A 9,386-nucleotide genomic window follows, 5' to 3' on the forward strand; every position below is an offset into this window, starting at 1 on the left:
GTCTTACCATGTTTTAAAAGCTTATACTTGCTGCACCTGGGTCAGACATGATTATTTCACATTCACTGAATAAAATCCCCTAAGTGCCTAAGTGATTCTAAGGTAGAAGAAGTTCAGCAAAAGGGGAGGTGCATTAACTCTTTCAGGTCATCAGGCTACCGTTTAATGCATTATTGCAAATGCACTTTTGAATAAATAACAGGTTGTAAGAGACATTGAGACAATTAGCCTCCTTAAGCTGACTAAAATAAAAGCATGACAGGCAGCTCTGAGCCATATGCCGGATGACTATGATGTAAGGAGGCTTTAAAATAAAAATAGATCTGAAAATTTACATGCAAATGAGTGCTGTCATCTTAGGAGTCAATTTGCTTATTCTAAAAATCCTTCTAGTTACTTAGAACATTTTAGAAACACTCCTTCTGGACATGCTTTCAGAACAGGATAAGGAGATTCTAGTCTTCAGGCCTCACAAGGGATCCAGACTATAGTAAATATAAGGAGGAATTTGCTCTACCTGGGGAGCAAAGGGCTCACCGCTGGGCTTCCTGGAGGCACAGCCTCCCTGGGCTAGAAGAGCCATGGTTTTGAGGGGATAAAAGACCTCTTCCTAAGTGTGCTCTTTATCACCCACACCTACAGACTGGGCAGAGGTCTCTTGAAGAATAAGAAACCCCAGTATTTGTTTGGCAACTTCCACCACACAGCTAAATATTAATTATAAGTAGACTGTGAAAAGGTAAGCCTGTCTATTGTAATCACTGAAGGAAGCACTAAAAAAAAAATATCAATCCAAAAGAAGTCAGGAAAAGAAAAATAGAAAAATAAAAAACAGAGGGGACAGACAGTAACAAATTAAAAATTGGTACACCTATATATAACCATATCAATAACTGCATTGAAAGCAAATGAGAAAATGGTCTAAATATCCTAATTAAGATACAGAGATGGTCAGAGAGGAAAAACCATAAAATTAATGGGCTAAAAGTAAAACAATAGAGAAAGATCTACGAAAGAAACGCTATCCAAAAAACGCCAGAGAGGCTATGTTAATATCAGACAAAATAAAGATTTTAGAGCACAGAAAGGAACCAGGGATAAAGAAGGGCATTACACAATGATAAAAGTCAATTCATACCAAGAAGATACAGCAGTCCTAAATTTGTATACACCTGAATATAAACCTTGAGGATAACCAAAACGGAAACTGACAGAACTAAGAGAAAAAAGAGAAAATCCACAATCACATTGGGAGCCTTCAACATTTCTCTCTCAAGAGTCAATAGAACAGGAATAAAATAAATAACAATTTTTGATAATAAAAGATATGGAAGACTTGAACAGCACCCTTGATAAATTGAACAACACCATCAAACAACTGGACCCAGCTGATGTTTATCAAGCATCCACCCAACAACAGCAAAATACGCGTTCTTTAAAAACGTACTTGAAACATTCACCAACATAGACCATGCTCTACCTTGTACCATGGACTTTAACAAATACTTAAGACGTGACACTAAGTAAAAAAAAGTCAGAGAAAGATAAATACTGAATGATCTCACTTATATGTGGGATCACATATAACAAAAACCAAACCAAAACAAAAAAAAAAACACCAAATTCATTGAAAAAAGAGATCAGGTGTGTGGGCACAAAGGCAGGGAGTGATAGAGTTGAGAGGGGGAAATTGGAAGAAAGAGACCAAAAGGGATAAGCTTGCAGTTAGAAGGTAAGTACTAGGAATGAAGCGTACAGCGTGATGACTACAGGTGACTCTGCCGTATAATGCTTAGGAAAGCTGTTAAGGACTCTAGGAATTCTCATCAAAAGGAGAATTTATTTTTTTAAATTTATGATAGTCACACAGAGAGAGAGAGAGAGAGAGAGAGAGGCAGAGACACGGGCAGAGGGAGGAGCAGGCTCCATGCACCGGGAGCCCTACGTGGGATTCGATCCCGGGTCTCCAGGATCGCGCCCTGGGCCAAAGGCAGGTGCCAAACCGCTGCGCCACCCAGGGATCCCAAAAGGAGAATGTTTTTCTCTTCCTTTTATTGTATCTACGTGAGATGATGGATATTAACTAATCCGATGGTGGTAGTTACTTCACAATATATGTAAATCAAACACGTTAAACACATACAATGGTGGATGTCAATCATTTCTCAATAAAGCTGGAAAAAAATTGAAGTCATACAAAATATGTTCTCCTCCCAAAAGGAAATAGACTAGAAATCAGTAACAGAGATATCTAAAAAAAAAAAAAAAAAAAAAATCTCCCAATATCTAGAAATCAAACTACAGCCTTCTAAATAATCAATGAGTCAAATAAAACATTTCAAGGGAAATTAGAAAATATTTTGAACTAAATAAAAATACAATGCATCATTTATAGGTTAAAGTGATTGGAGAGGAAATTTGTGCTAATACTACAAAAGAAGAAATATCTCAAATAAATAAGGTATATTTCAATTTAGGAAATTAGAAATTAAGAGCAAACTAAACCCCAAGCAAGAAGAAAAGAAATATAATTATAAAATCAGAAATCAATAAAATTTTTTTAAATGAGAAAATTAGTGAAACCAAAAGTTTGTTCTATAAGGAAGCCAATAGAGTTGATATATAGCCAGATAAAAAAAAAATAGGAAAAAAAAAACATACAAATTAATACCATGAATAAAAGAGGACATATCAACATACGCCTCAGACATTAAGGAGAGAGTAAGGGAACACTACAAACAGCTCCATATGAATTCAACGACATGAATAAAATAGAGCAATTCCTTGAAAGTCTAATGACCCAAAACTTATTCAAAACGAAATAAATAACCTGAACATCCTTATATCTATTACAGAAATTGAATTTGTGATCAAAATCCTCCTGACAAAGGAAATGCCAGATCCAAATGCTCTCACTAGTAAATTCTACCAATTGATTTTTGACACTGAGGCGAAAGAAAATGCAGTGGGGAAGGAACAGTCTTCACAACAAATGGTAGTGGGTCAACTAGACATATTTATTTAAAATTAAGACAACCTGTATCTCATACCTTATGGGAAATTTTTTTTTTTAAGATTTTGTTTATTTATTCATGAAAGACACAGAGAGAGGCTGAGACACAGGCAGAGGGAGAAGCAGGCTTCCTGCAGGGACCCCGATGCGGGACTCGATCCCAGGACCCTGGGGTCATGCCCTGAGCCAAAGACAGACAGACACTCAACCGCTGAGCCACCCGGACGTCCTACCTTATGGGAAAATTAACTCAAAATGCATCATAAATCTAACTGTAAACATAAAACCTAGAAAGCTTTTAAAGGAAATGTAGAAAACATCTTCATGAACTTGGGCAATGTAAAGTGTTTTTAGAAACAACCCCAAAAGCATGAGCCATTAAAAAAAAAAAAGGCTGATAAAACAGTCTTCATCAACACTTAAACCTTCAATTTGGTGGAAGTCACTATCAGGAGAATAAAAATACAAGGTACACACTGGGAGAAAGACTTGCATACCAATATCTAACAACGATAGACTTGTATTGGGAATGTAAAAGGAATACTGGAAACTCAACAAGAAAACAAAAAATGGGCAAAAGATTTGAATAGATATTTCACAAAAGAAGAGGGCCAAATGACAAAAACAGCAAATGAAAAGATAACACCATCAGACATTAGGGAAATGCAAACAGTGAGATAACTACGTTTCCAAGAGAATGTTTTTTGTTTTTGTTTGTTTGTTTGTTTTTCAGAAACTGGACTTCTACATTGCTGGTGAGAATGGAAAATAGTACAGCCATTTTGGAAAGCAATTTGGCAGTTTCTCATACAGTTAAACATACACTTACCATATGACTCAAAGTCAGGAATCCCACCCCTGGTATTTACACAAGAGAAATGAAAACTCATGAACATAAGAACACACACAGAAAACAAAAAAGCAATGTTGACACAAATGTTCAGAGCAGCATGTTCTTGTAGTCACCACCGGCTGGAAACCACCCAAATGCCTTTCGACAGACGAATAGATAAACTATGGGATATCCATACAATGGAATGAAATAAAAATAAAAATTAACTATTTATACATAAGACAACGCAGATGAATCTTAAATGCGTTATCTCAAGTGGAAAAAAAAAGCTAGACTGAAAAGATTACATGCTGTGCGATTCCATTTATTCTTCTGATAAATAAATATGATTCTATTTATTTATCTGACAGTCTGGGGAAGTCAGGTCTAAAGGGACAGAGGACAGATCAGGAGATTTCCATGGGGAGCTTTTAGCACACAGAGCGGCAGAAGCGGCTTGGGCAGGACAAGGGAACTTTCCTGTATCCTGCTTTTCACGATGGGTACATGATTTTTGCATTTGTCTAAATGTTTTAATTAAAAAACATATGAGTTAAAAATAAAGGGAAATAAACTTCATCTGGAACAGACCCTCTACTTGCCTGCTCCCCCCTTATTTTTGCGTCAATTCCCAGAAACAGATCGGAGTCCCGTTTTGGCGGGAGAGACAGAGCAGGGGTGGACGGGGCTAGTCCTTCTGGACTCTACATCCCCGTATTTTTATAATAAAAGTTCTTTCCAGCTCATTTACTCTTTTTTCTCAGTAGTTTTTAAGACAGGAACCAGCGGGCAATTATCCCTAAAACAGAATGAAGAGAAACAGCTGACTTTGCTCACGTGGCAAGCCCTTCCTAAACTGGCTGATCTTTTTTTATTGAGGCCTAAACATCAGTGTCACAGCAGTTCCAGGTGCAAACGGCGACGGGCGAGCCGGTACCTTCCGCTCAGCTCCCGCAGGCGAGGCTCCCGTCTGTCCCCACGGCCACCCCAGTGCCATCGCTGTGCTGCCTTTGCTGACCCTCTCACCCCGTGCCCCACCCCTGCCCTGGAAGCCGGGACCTCTCAGCCTCTCCCGTCCCCGCTCCCGCCCGTGACCACCGGTTTATTCTATTTATGGCTCCGCTCCTACTTGTGTGTGCGCGTGTTTGTTCATTTCTTCTGTTTTTTGTACATCAGATGTAAGTAAAATCATAGGGTTCTACGTCTTTCTCTGACTTATTTCACTTGCACTACGGCTTCTAGGCCCCTCTGTGTCGTGGCAGAGGACAAGATCCCCTTCCGTCCGCGGCCCAGCACCTGTCCGTGTGTGCGCGTGTGTGCACGGATGCCGGCCTTGCCTCCACATCTTGGCTGTTGTAAATGATGCAGCAACGAACATGGGGGCGATGGATCTCTTTGAGTTCCTGCTTTCATTTTCTTTGAGTGAATACCTGGCAGTGGAATTACAGGCCATATGGTATTTCTGTTCTTACTGATTTGTCGATTCTTACATCGGGCTCTTCCTAGATTTCTTCCAGTGCACCTGGAAAAGCCTGACATCATCTCAGTAAAAACTTGGTTTTGCTACTTAAAAATGAAAAATCTGTTGCTACTCAAACAAATTTACAAAAATAAAGCTTCCTCTCATGTTGGTTCCAAATTGAATAGGAACTCTCCTGTTTATTTTTTATCCTCTCGTATTTTGTGTATTTCTGTGAGTTGCCTAATGTCGTCTTTGAATGAGTAGGGTAATTTTTTTTTAGCTTTAATTACTTGCATTTTGTGGTGACCATCATTTGAGTGTCTGCATGTCCTATTATATATTTGACTACCTCAGTCTTACTTGTTTAGAACCATATTTTCCTATTATATGAAAAAAGGAACTGTTTCTGTTGTCTTTTCATGATCTTAAATAAGTTTTGGTGCAGTAAAATCAGATTTCCTTGGTTAAAGATATTTTGCTGTATTGTTTTGATGCTACACCTGCTGGACACAATCTTCTTGAATGAATTAGAAACGCCGCCCCGGGCTGCTGGGCTAGCTGAGAGCTCTAACAACCGATTCCTAATCTCTCTCTGGTGTGAACTTCAGTCTCCACGTCAGACGGCCCAGCGGAAGCCGGCCCGGGTCAGACTACATCATCTCTGGCCAAGATCTTGCAAGAGCCGCAGCACAGACACACTAGGGAGCGGGCCGGGAAGGAAGGCCACAGAAGCTCCTGCAGGCCCGACGGAGCCCAGACCCGGAGGGAGGGCGAGGACCCCCGACGGCCCGGGCAGGAGAGCCAGCGCCTGGCGATGAGACACAGAGATACCCGGCCCGGCGACAGACCGACAGACCGAGACGGGGACGTGGACAGCCGCAGCCGGCCTGAAAAGCAAGCGGCAGAGCGAGAAGCCCTCTCCGTCCTGGGGTGCCGGGATCCCAGTGACCATACTAGGCCTTCAGGAGGAAGCACCAGTTTCCTTTGAATGGAGGCCACGGGCTCAAAGGCTGCTCTTCCTGAAGCGCTGAGAACGAGGCAGGTGGGCCAGGGCCACCTGCTGCCCCGCCGCCCTCTGCTGCCCCCGGCTCCCTCGGCCGCCACCTCGAGCCCCGTGCCAGCTTCCTCTGTCCCCCGCTGCCCACACAGGGCCTTCCATCCAGTTGCCCAAAACAGCAAGTGTGGCCCGAGAGCTCGCACCCCTTGTTGCACCGAGGAGGCTGGCCTCGGCTGCCCTCAGGTTGTGGCCTCTGCCAAGAGCCAGTTGATGATGAACAACACGGAGGTCCCTGTCCGCGTGAACCGTGAGGTCTGGGCATGGAAGAGAGACACGACAAAATAACTGACAAATGGTGACGCGCTGCGATCCACGCTCTGGAAGAAAGGTGAGGGGCGTCGAGCATTTGTCACAGGGACTCCTTGGCCTGGGAGCACTGAGAACTCCCAAAGAAGAAGCGCTCCACTGGGTGTTATGTGTTGGCGAATTGAATGTAAATAAAATATTTTTTTAAGAAAGAACATATGCAAACCTAAAAAAAAAAAAAATTCAACGAAAGTACTAACTATTCCACCCAAAGTTGGCCTGAAATGGAGACAGGGACACAGAGCATTGGAGGGAGGAGCGGGAGGGGGAGCGAAGTACCAAGACGCCGACCCATGTTCTCTTACTGAATTTGCGAAATGAGAACTTGACTGACGCGCCGTCGGAGCAGAGGCCTCTGACCTGCCCTCGCCACTTGGCTACCACGTGTGCGTGGCGACTCCCTTCGCCTTTCTTACTCCAGTCTGTCCGCCAGGACCATGGATGACGGGTGCTCTGGAACCCCATCGTGCTGCAAATACCTCCACTTAGCGCAGCAAGCAGCCAGAAAATACCTTCCACAATTTTTAGTGTTTTCTGCCAAGTTTCATATGGGCAGGAGGGCAAAGGGCACTAGGAGCCAGGCGTGTAGCTCCTGCTTCCCGAGCCAGGATCCCCAGCTGGGAGCTAGCTCAGCCCCAAACCCATCTCTCCGTCCTTCTCAGGAGGCGGCGGACGGGCTCAAGATGCAAACAGAACCAGGGGTGCCACGCAATGCAGATATTTAGAGGAAGAGACTTTCTTCCCAGGGAAACTCCAAGTGTGATTTTACGCGGCCCCACGACCGATAAGCCTACGGCATCGAAGCTACTCCAGATCTGGAATATTAGAAGCTACTTGCAAAGAGAAGAGGCATATCCTATATACTTCATCAGCTTTTCTAGAGTTAAGCTGATGGTGCCAATCAAGGGAGGCCAGGTAGGTGCTAGACATGGCAGGGATGGTGATAAGCCTTAAGAAATTTAACTGAGGGGATCCCTGGGTGGCGCAGCGGTTTGGCGCCTGCCTTTGGCCCAGGGCGCGATCCTGGAGACCCGGGATCGAATCCCACGTTGGGCTCCCGGTGCATGGAGCCTGCTTCTCCCTCTGCCTGTGTCTCTGCCTCTCTCTCTCTCATTGTGTGTCTATCATAAAAAAAAAAAAAAAAAAAAAAGAAATTTAACTGAGGCTTTGTTTGATACGAGAGGAAATCTTGGTGGCTCACAATCCCCCCATCCAAATAGTGATTGAAAAAAATCACAATAATAATGCCAGGACTAAACAGCATAAGGACCTGCCCAGGGACCAAGCTTCCAAAGAACCACAGAACCTCGCCAGCAACTCAGGGAAACCTCCATTCCAAGAAGCAGCAGCGAACAAGCGAGTCCCTGATAAGGCAGGTGTCTCCCCTTTATGTCACCTCGCTGACCGTGTTGAGCCTTCTGCTTTGTGCAAAAGATTTGAAACTGCTTTCTGTGTGACTGGCTCTTCCACAAGGATCCCGGGGAGAGAAAGCCTTTCACCCCCCGGCTGCGCAGCTGGAACCAGCAGTGCCTGAAATCGACTTCCAGGTCAGAGCCAAGTGTTGACCTACGTGGAGTGAACAGTTACGGATAAGATGCCACACAGGCAGGTTTCCACAGCTCAGGGTGACACTCAAGTCAATGATGCAAATGGAGCCGCTAGGGAGGATGCAAAGGGTTAAATTACTCTGGCTGGGTATTTATTTTTAAAATTAGTACCAAAAGGAAATTTGGCAGGCTGTAATTACTAAGTAGATGAACAAAATAGGATTATTGGATGTTTCAGAGATCACATGGCTCACTGTCCGGGCACCAGCTGCGCCTACACTCCCTAAAATGTTTAATGCATGAGGTGCCCTGGGCACACACAAATGTGAGTGCTCTCTCTGTCTCTCTCTCTCTCTCACACACAGACACACACGAATAGCTGGTTACTGTTTTCCTTTTTCTTAAGATCCTCTATCACTTGTGACATTGACTTTTCTGAACTCCAAGGGTGACCTTTCAGCTATTATTAAGAAGAATGAATCAGGAATAAAAGAAAACTAACTGCCCATTGGGTCCTTTCATCATCCTCTCGAAAGGGGGTTCCTGCATCCCCATTGTTCCTCTGCATCAAAGGACCCCGTTGCTTCTCCCAGTAGGTGGTGGTGCTAGAAAGACCAGGTGGAAACTCGGCTGATGGGAAGGCATTGAACCAGCAGGGTAGTCAGACTCACTCCTGTTCCACTGAAAGAGCTTTTTGAACTAAAACAATAACTTTGAATGTCATTTAAAGGATCACATGCTGTTTTTTTAATAGGCCTCTAAAGGCTAAATAAAGCTTTAAAGAGGAATAATTTACTTACTCTGAGGACAGAAGCATCTTCAGGCACATATGCCGGTTGCGATCCTTGCCTAAACAGAGATTTAGATCAGATAGATGGCAGACACGGGCTGGATGATGGATGACAGAGAGAAGGAGGGGGAAGGGAGGGAGGGAGAGGCATCTCCAGTATCCCTGCTGGCCGACGGCCTTCCCTGTTTGAGAAACGGAATTAATCAAATGGGTGGAGGCAGTCCTGGTCACCTTGGGCAACCCCACCGACCAAAACCCAAGGACAATGCTGAGCATGATCTAAGCAACGCCCCAGACGTACGTGCTGTGCAAGCCCAGACCCTACTACAGTACCAGGTCTCCCTAACCATTGCAATCGACAAGTCAGGGTAAGGCGTCT

The sequence above is a fragment of the Canis lupus genome, chromosome 34, assembly GCF_011100685.1.
Source record: "Canis lupus familiaris isolate Mischka breed German Shepherd chromosome 34, alternate assembly UU_Cfam_GSD_1.0, whole genome shotgun sequence".
Classification (NCBI taxonomy): Eukaryota; Metazoa; Chordata; class Mammalia; order Carnivora; family Canidae; genus Canis; species Canis lupus.